This window comes from Siniperca chuatsi, linkage group LG6, assembly GCF_020085105.1.
Source record: "Siniperca chuatsi isolate FFG_IHB_CAS linkage group LG6, ASM2008510v1, whole genome shotgun sequence".
In the NCBI taxonomy this organism is placed as follows: Eukaryota; Metazoa; Chordata; class Actinopteri; order Centrarchiformes; family Sinipercidae; genus Siniperca; species Siniperca chuatsi.
The window spans coordinates 13,650,504-13,660,714 of record NC_058047.1 but is presented as its reverse complement, the minus strand read 5'-3'; positions in this window follow the sequence as shown (position 1 = coordinate 13,660,714).

The window sequence follows — 10,211 nt, the reverse complement described above, 5'->3', positions numbered from 1 at the left end:
GCCAAGCACCTCTCTCTCGGAAGAAGCCATTTGGTGTGCTATCACATGATCCAATTTAGATATAACAAGGCTAATATAATACATCCAATAAAATAAGTCCAAAGAGGTAAGTCTTTAAGCAGATCCAATAAAAAGTCCACTTGGATTTCCTCAAATGTTTACATCCATGTTTAATTGCTAGTAAACCATCCTCATGCGTGTGTACCAGAACAAACAAAAAGGGATGCACTCGTTAAAAAAGACTGCTCCATTGGACAGCTAGTGGTCAAAAACTCCTCAGGGTACCTTGAACTTCATACCATTATATTCTTATTCTGGGCAGGTAAAGTGACTGAATAATGTTCCCACTGTATCGCTATCAGTAAATGATGCCAAGGTGCTGTTGAGTGTGGTAATAAAAATAATAATAAATAATAATAATAAACTATTAATTAACTATAAATTTATTTATACAGCACTTTTCAAAACAAAGTTACACAGTGCTTTACATGGCTGAACCAGGATTAAAACATGTCAGGAATGCAAGGAGGGAAATAATATCAGACAATTTAAAAATTATACAAAAATAAAATGGAACAAATGACCTAACAATTATATAAGATAAAAACAATAATAATGATAATAATAAAACAGATCAGACATATTGGAAATATAACAGTGCGCTGCCATTAATAAAAAGCTTTTTAAAAAGAGAAGTGATTAAAAAAGATTTAAAAAGAAATTATTCACTGATTTTACTACTGAATTTAGTGTAACTGCTCAGCGGTCAGCAGCTGAGTATACCAGGCAGCTTTTTGGAGTGAACCAGGGATGAATGTAAAGCTGCTAACATACTAAAATAATCTTTCCTCATAAGATTACTAACAAAAACCTTCATTTGTTAAGATTTCTTTTCCAGAAAATATTACAGCAGTCATTTACAATGTAAGTGGGGCAGGGAAATGATTTAATTTCCACATAGCCTACTGCTAATTAAGGCAGAACAATCAAAACACAGAAGCCTAGGGCAAGATGATTTCATGGGAGAGCTCCCAGTTCACTGAACTGTGTATCAGACAGACTGCTTTAAATCTGTTGCAGTAATCACACAGCCTCAAAGAGTCTGATTGCCTATTCAGTGATCAATTTGACATTGGAAAGCAATTTTGTTACGTGGCATGTTTAATGAACTTTCATGAAGTAATCCTCATTTCAGGTATAACAGATGCAGATGATTAAAATGAATAATTTAATAGCATACAGGTATCACATAGCATTTCTGTGTTTCATGAATAATGAATCTCTGCTGAGCAGATGTTTACTTCGACCTGACAAGACTGATGCATGTTAACAAGTGATCACAGTGACCTTTCATTTACTCTCTCTCTCTCTCTCTCTCTCTCTCTCTCTCTCTCACACACACACACACACACACACACACACACACACACACACACACACACACACACACACACACACACACAGACATATCATGTGTACTTGATCTAAGTACACCGCTGACTTTGCATGTGAAATCTGCAAAGCAAGATGTCTAATTAGATATAAAGATATACAATTGTCTTTAATTCTGAACAATGATGTTAAGATGTTAAATTTTAGCTAGATCTAGTGTAAAAAAGCAGAAAAGAAGAATATCTTTTTGAAAAATGCCACCGACTGAGCCAGATAGTAGAATGGCAATGTACAAAATGGAGCTTAATGTATAGGTTCAGACAGGAACATGAAGTCATTTGCACAAATGTCAGTATCAGAACAGAGTGGTGTATTTAAATGTCCAACTCAATGTCTGCTAATGCTTCTGCTAACTGCTAATCACTGACTAGCAGCCACAGATGCATTTTAATCCTGACATTCAAGTTTCTGCATGTATATCTGCTGCTGTATTTAGTAGGACCACTACAATTAAATACAACTTTGCAAGGGATCCCATTTTACTAATTCACCCTCTACTAAAGCTTTGGCAAACTGAGGACATTTAAATTTCAATACTAAAGTCACTCATAGTGCAGCACTATAGGGTGACATGCTGAGCTAGATTGTCAGATTTCTTGTTTTGGGCACCGTCGTTTCAGTGTAGGTTCAGTTATGGCCATGACAGCTTGTCATTTCAGTGAAATCCATTATTTCTGACACCCTTCCACATATCGGCTGGCTGAGGTGCCTGGAGGTTAGAGGCAGTAAGGCCAATCTCAACAGCTGATGTGTCTTTCAAGTGTCTTTAAAATTGCATGAAGCAGGTTCACACATTTGTCACATACTTTGACACCTGCAAAAGAGGCCTATTTTTATGGTTCTATGTAGAACAAAGTAAGGATTAAATATATAGCATGGGGATTTTTTACTGCCAATATCCACACAACATAAGTACATGGTCAACATCTAGTAAGGATTGTGAGCTCATAAAGTGGTGTTTAATCACGCGTCATTTACATTCCTCAAGGTTGGTAACTATTTTGACTGCAATTACAACCTTATTACAATTAGTCAATATTTTTTTATTGACTAATTGTAATAAGGTTGTAATTGCAGTCAGCCAGTCAAACAATCAGCCAACACCATTTGTTTTCTGACATTTTGTCCAGTTACTCATGCACTTATATAATTTATTTTCCTCTAAACTCCTCTTAATAATACATTCCCATTGATAATGGGGCACTATTGGTGGTATGCTCGCTATTCCAACACTTTTGTGGAGCCAAAAGCATCAGGAAAATATTATTTATTTCCCTTTGATATGTAGAAATTAGACTTTTAGTGAATATTTAAACTCAGATGTCCTAAATGTCTGTCAATTATGAGGAATACGTACCAATAAGATAATATTAAAAGAGATGTCAACATCTCTCCGGTGCTGCCCTATGATGTCTGTGAAACATGGTTGCCATTCCTCATCCACTTATCGAAAGTTAATTAAATGCTTTAAAATAACAGGATTGGGCAACAAAGTCTAAAAAGGGTGGATGGATAGTGTTGCACAGCACAAAGCCTTACGTGTAACTGAAAGCGGCCGTGGATGCAATTTTTTTATTGCGTTATCTTAAGAATAAAAGTTCTCATTATCTCTGGATATGTGTTGTGTAATGTGTGATGTTATTTTCTCATGATAAGTTAATTATCTTGTTACTAGATGAAAACAAAATGTTGTTAACTTTGGAAAATAAGAGAATTAACCTGTTATAATGAGAAATTGGCTTTTATTTCACGATAATGAGATAATATATTTGTGATCTTCAAGTAACAGGATTAAAAAAATTACAATGAAGGCTATGGTCATTTTTACAGAAGACATTTTCACATGTCACAGTAGGAGAAGCACTGGTGTAAATAACAAAATTAATGATGGCTAAATAACATTTAGCTGCTTCAGTTTCAGGATCCTGGTATTGTGCATGCTGGCTCACTGTCACACTGTCATATTCAGTGGGACACAATGGAAGACAATATAGTAAAAGGGAATGAATGTGTGGATGCTACGTGGCAGGAGGAAGTTTGATTTTTATCAGAGGGTGTGTTGCATTTTATGGATGCAATCTTACAGCTTAGGCTGTATGAGAGAGGGCTGTTTGATGCAATATCAGGGCATTATATTATATTACAGGCACCATTGTTGTCTGTAATACTGACCAGCAGTTACTGAAATTACTTGTTTTGTTGTGGAATACTTGTGTCTTATAATAGAATGATGTCTTCTGAGGCATAATACAACCCATCTTCACTGAAGCACACACATGACACCAGTGTTAAAATATAGTGGCCTATAAACTACATCCTCCCATCCAAGAATCATCTACATGATTTTATGAAAGTAGCTTCAGCAAAGAAGTCCTGTCATTTATGGCCTGAAATTCTCTTGTTCTTTTATTTTCATGTATTTCTGTTGTTGTGACAAAATCACAGTTTCAGCTTGTGGTTAGAGCTGGTTGACAATTATCCAGAGGTGTGTGTAAGAACACCCACTGGTATATTACAGATAGACAATATGCCTGTTCTTGAAATTGCCACAATATACATAATGGAGACGTTAATAAAACACGATAATCTGTGCCAATTAACTGCCGCCATTATTTAGAAGTGGTACACAGTGGTTGCTAATTTATGCAGGCAAACTATTGTGACAATATTCAATATGTTTTTTTCTGCTAGAAAAATAAATACTGTATACTTGTATAATTATGACATGATATTGCAGTACCAGCAGGTGCTATTTTAATGCTGCAGGATGTTTTGATAAACAACCCACAAAAGTAAATGAACATATGCTGTATATGTATGTATGCTTTTACAAAAAATCCCTGTTAGATAAGTATATTAGGACCCTTCATAAGAATCAGTGTGGATAGGAGAGTGCTACTCATAGTGCCATTGCAAGTAAAAAGTCTGTTATTCACTCAGTAAGGTCAAAAAAAACTTAATGATTTCTTGTGAAATGGCTGATTTGATTTCTGGGAATGAGTCCAGCTGGGAAACATTTGACTTGACACTTAATGTATCAGTCCAGATATAAATAAGAATAAATACTGCAGGCACTAATTTGGTGGTGAAAGAGAAAATAATTCTCATAAATGGGAAATTACATGGACAAACAGTGGCACAGCAGGAAGAATGTGGGATAAGTTTGACAGGCATGATGTGGGCAGTTTGGTTGGCTGACTGGATGATGTGAACATGGAAGCTACCTTAAACACCTGATAAAATCATTGATCAAATATGAATCAACATAAAAAACAAACAAGATACCTGAATAATACACCTTAATAGGTGGCACTGATGTTTTGCTGAGTAATGCGCTATGGATGTTTATTTTGCTGCAGTTCGTTTTTAATGATGATGATGATTAGTGACCGTATTATCAAATTGTAACAACAAACATTATTATTAGTAGCATTTCCCATCATTGTTGGTAAAAGCACGAGGACATGACACAAAAAAATGTAACATGCTGCTGGTAAAGCTTGCTCTGTGCCAGTATTTGTAAGTTGAACATTGGTATTCAAAGGTCTTCAGCCTCTGTCATGTGAGCACAGTGGAACCGTCCAGCCTGAGTTTTAACTACGCAGGTAACATGAGGTGGGTAGCAAACAGAGCAATTCATGCAAATTTCTCAAATGACACCACAAACCTAGATGCTTATTATGCACTCTTTATGGGTTGCTAAGGCACAACATGAGATTAACTTATTTCCCCTGAATATCATGTTCAAGATAAAAAGAGTTTAAAGTAAGTATTTCTGATTCTGATTCTGATTTCTGATAGTGATTGTTGATAGACAATGACTTATTTGTTTTGTTACTGTTCTCCAAAAATGGAACAATATGATTGACATCAATGTCAATTCATCAAACACAATTACATATAAATTAATGTTGTAACATAAAAAACCTCACAAAACTAAATAACTTGACAAACGTCTACAGCCATGCTAGCGGCTCTGTGAGGCTGTTCTTAGGCACAGCAGTGCTTTGAGCTAAATGCTCACATCAGCATGCTAACAATAGCAATGCAACCATGGTGATGTCTAGCAGGTATAAGGTTTGCCATGGTCACGATCTTAGTTTAGCGTGTTAGCTAATTAGCAATAAATACAAAGCACTGCTAAGGCTAAAAAGGAATGTCATTAGTTTTGCAGGTATTTGGTCATAAACCAAAGTGTTGGACAAACTGAAATTTTAACATGATGGTGGCGCTAGATGTAAGTCTGATCACCAAAGTTATTACAGTTCACCCTGTGGGGTACATGCATTTCTGTATCAAATGTCATGGCAGTCCATCCAATAGTTGTTAAGTGCTTCATGAGAAAACAAAAATGTTAACCTACTGGATGCAATCCAGTAGTTGTGGAGATATTTCAGTCTGCTCATATGAAATGCAGAGGGACAATTTCACCAAACTTTTTACAAATATGTGAAGGAAAAGAGAAATAAATATGCTTTTCACTAAAAGCATTATGTTTAAGAAGTATGATTTAATAATAATCATATTTTAGATTTAAAGCTGCATTAATAGATTTTTTTTGCCACATAACTCCGACACACAGTAACTTTGTCAGCTGTTTGGTGCTGGGCAGGTAGTCTATAGAGACATTATGACAGCTTTTTCGCTCCCTGAAAACAAGGTTGCTGAGAGCTGTGAGACTGAACCAAACAGTAAAGTTGTGGGCCATAAAATCAAAACAGTGAGCTGACGCTAAATTGCGCTAAATAGAGCTGAAGGGGGCTGCCGAGCTGAGTAATAATTCTCTGTCGATTCATCACTATCAGCGACCCCGGTCGCATTACACACCATGTGCTTTGAGCCATTGTTAATCCTAGAAAACATTGACTAGTGCAGCTTTAAAGTATTGATCCTAAAGATGTTTTTTACATGCCTAAAAAACCATTTATAATTTGGCAACGTCTGGATATAGCAACGTGGTACAATCCTCCTATACTGCCATGGAACTAAAAAAGGATTGCAATCTATCCATAAATATAACAAGTGGCTACAGATGTGTCCATACGTCTCATTCATGTCAATACTTAATGCTGAGCTCAGGTTCATTCCACACAATGCTGCCTGTCTGTTTGTATTCTACAGCACACCCTGCCGCAGGCTTCATTTGTTGTTTGGCATCGTCACACTTGTAAAACAATCAGTGATGATACAGATCATGTTGTGTGTGATAAGCCTTAATTGATTCTTTTTAGTTAAAATGGTCATTTCAACTCATTGTATCACGTGTTCTTTGACAAATCCAAATCGACTGAAAATAGCTTATTTCCTGGCTGCCAATATGATGGCAGTTTGAGGCTATGACGTCAACTTCAAGAACAGAGAGTTCGCCCTTGAATTTATCAGACTGATGAGTAATTGTTTGAGCTGCCAAAAACATACAGTATGCTGTCTATCTTCACTCAGTGTCTTCCACTCATTGTTTCATAATCTTCTCCAGACTGTGCAGTCCTCTCTTGGCATTAGTCCCTTGTTCAAAAACTTTTGAGTCACAGCCAGATGGTTGTTCGCAGCAAACATCAGTGTTTGCAAATGGCAACCCGCTGACCAATCGACAAAGACCCAGCCTGAACTCATTTCCACAGTATCACCATTGGGTTCAATATCAGTGCATGACTAATAATCAGAAATTTTGTTGCATCTCCTCTTTGATGTTTTCCCTCAAGCAAAGCAGTGACTTCTGCACCCTAGCAATTTGTTGTATTATCTGTTGTCTTTATTTCATGCAGCTGCCTGGTCTTAATGGGATCCCACAGAGTCATAACTGAACCTCCTGATCTCACGTTGAACTGCTTGATTCAAATTGCCCTTTTACTACATTTGTGATTCTCTTTGCCTCCGTTATTGCTCTCCACAGCACAAGAAGAGGCTTCCTCTGAATCTCTCTTGTGGGCAAAGAGTTGAACCATTAAGTGATCCCACTGAGATTACTAAATGTAATCCCACTCATCTTTGCTCCTTTGGCAAATAAAACCCAAGTGTTCAGGCAGAAGAGAGCATTTTTGTGGAGAGGTAATGGCCAGTGAATCTTGACATCAATTATGAAGCTACCTAAATGAAAATGTGGTAAGTGGCTCCGTGGTGGATGTATGAGAAACCACAAGTCTTCATAAACACTTTCTGCTCTATTTCCATTACTGCATAATGATGACACTGTACTGTTTATTGTCATTGTCATGATTCATTTGCAAGATGAAGCATGCAGTAGATTCAAGACTAGAATGCATGATATATTCAGATTTTGTGGTAAATTTAAATATTGTAGCAGCTCACTGGCCTTATTATACATATAAAAGTAGCTAATCTAGCTTTCTCTTTCAGTCTAAAAAGTCAGGATTGTTGTTGATGACTAATTAATCAAAAATATCAATGTTGACTGGGTCTTTTTACTCGTTTACATAAATGTAGATACAGTAAATGAAGTTCATCATGTGGATACTGGACACTACGGACTAGGCCTTTTCACATAAAGTAAAGGGAGCATAGTCACTTATTTTTTCTTTGATACTTGAAGATCTTGACTTTATGACTTAACATTTAGTTCTTGTTTCCTAATTTGAATTGATTAGGTACCCTGACGTCCACTGGGCTTCCGCTGAGCTCCACTTTCAGGTTTTGATGGTTGAAAAGAAGAAAAATTAAAACAATTTTTAATGGTAATTAATATTTTCAGCCTGTAGCTGCAAGTTCTGATCAGCATGTTTCCCACTGATGCATTTAAGCCATGACACATAGGGCACACATGCTTTTGTAAATCCTATTTTTCTTTTATTTAAATTCAAATTAACTTCATAAGAATATAACATTTTTCTTTAAAAGAAAATATTAGAGAATGACTAAATCACAGAAAAGAGCAGAGAGGAGAATGGTGAAAGCCCTTGGCTGGTCTATATTGCGTAAGTGAATTGCGCTCTATATTTTCATCACAAATAACACAAGTCAGTTACACTAAACCTTTGAAAAGAATGATGCTGTCCTGCTCTCATAGGTCTAAAACACTTCAATACCTCAAATGACTGTCATGAATGAATGAATGAGTGTGTGTCTAGAAAGCTGTGCTCATGCAGCCAAAATAAAGGTATTGCCATCAGCAAAAACAATTACTGAACAAGAGTTTTGCTTATACCCAGGTTCAAATCCTCAATAAATAAGCAATGTTTAATTCTGATAGTGACAGTATATTGATTTCTGAGGTGTCACTTTACTCTGCAGAGATTCTTAGTCCCTCGGTTAAGGTTGACCTTCGTTGGGATGTGTAGCCTTTAAACTGAAACACTCTCTTCAAAGGACATGCAGTTTCTTTTTAACTGTGGTGTTATAGCTTTAAAAGTTTAGCAAGTACAGCAGATGACACTGAAAAACTGTCTGGCATAAAAATGTGATCAAATAAATACTGTACGTTATAATGCAGAATCCCAACTTTTTAAAAAACACATTAAGACTCTAGACAATTAAATTAAATACCATATTAACACAGATAATAAATTGCAGCATATAATGTTTTTTTCTCAAAAAACAAATTATTTATAATGCCTCATAAATCATGCTGAGGATTTTAGAAAGGGTGACTGAGTACTCCCAACATCATAACCTTGACTTGTTTAAAGACATGCATTTATTATTTAACATAATATACAGTATAAGCTTGGTTTCTAACAGTAATAATTCATGTCATTACATGCTGTATGGTTACACGTGTGTGAATGCTGTATAAAAATTAGGGGTGGGAATTTGACTTGTTGGAATGGGTTTAACGGGATGCTTTGCCTGGGGAAATATGCTATCAGGGCATGGAAAACAAGGCATAAATAACAAGCAGGGTGCAACTTAATTAATCCCCTAAACCCCAACATCTGGCTGATGAAATACATAATGTCACTGAGTGCGTGTTCAGCCTTCCTGATTCCTGCAGAATGTATAACCATCTCACATATGACACATCCTTCTGTGCTCGTCTCTGATGGATGTAGAATGTCTGTGGAGAGTGAAAGAAACCCTTTACAACATTTCATCCTCCTAATTTTTATTTTTTTTGTTAAACATATCTAGGACTATAGAAAAATTTCTTTTGCAAGCTTGTAACTCAGTTGAAGAAACGGCCATCAGAGAGTCAGTATCATAATTCATCTGTCAATGTTTGTGCTATTTTGCCACGCGCAGATTGCATGCTATGAGCCAAATGTGGGTTTTGTCTAAATCCAACCAGCTTAATGAGCTACATTGCTCTCCTGTGGTGAGCCACACGTATAGAGAATATAGAAGGTAATTCTGTTAGTTATTGGTGGCTATTGCCATAACAATGAGATTAAGAGCTAAAATAATGTTATAACTGTTAGACCAAGATCAAAACTTGTTCATTTTTGTTGTGTTTGTTTGACAGTTTTAACAACTTCATGGTTCTGTCCTTGTTACTATGTCTATACAGTAAATGAACCGTAAATACTTACTATGTACCTATCCTGATTTTTCCATCACTTATGCATACTAAAAAAATTCAAATTTCAGGGAAGAGTTAGGGCACGATGTGAAATCAAAACCATTAAATGCTTAAAATGTATAATTCATGTCCTGCCTTATGGCCATCTTTATTGATTTCTGCTTTGAGTAATTCCAGATGTCCAGATGCTGCAGGGACATGATTAGCTGCACATTGCCCACACGATTCAGTCCAATCATCTTGACTTCCTAGCTCTGTAGATTTTAGGGATCCACCTGAAGCCTTT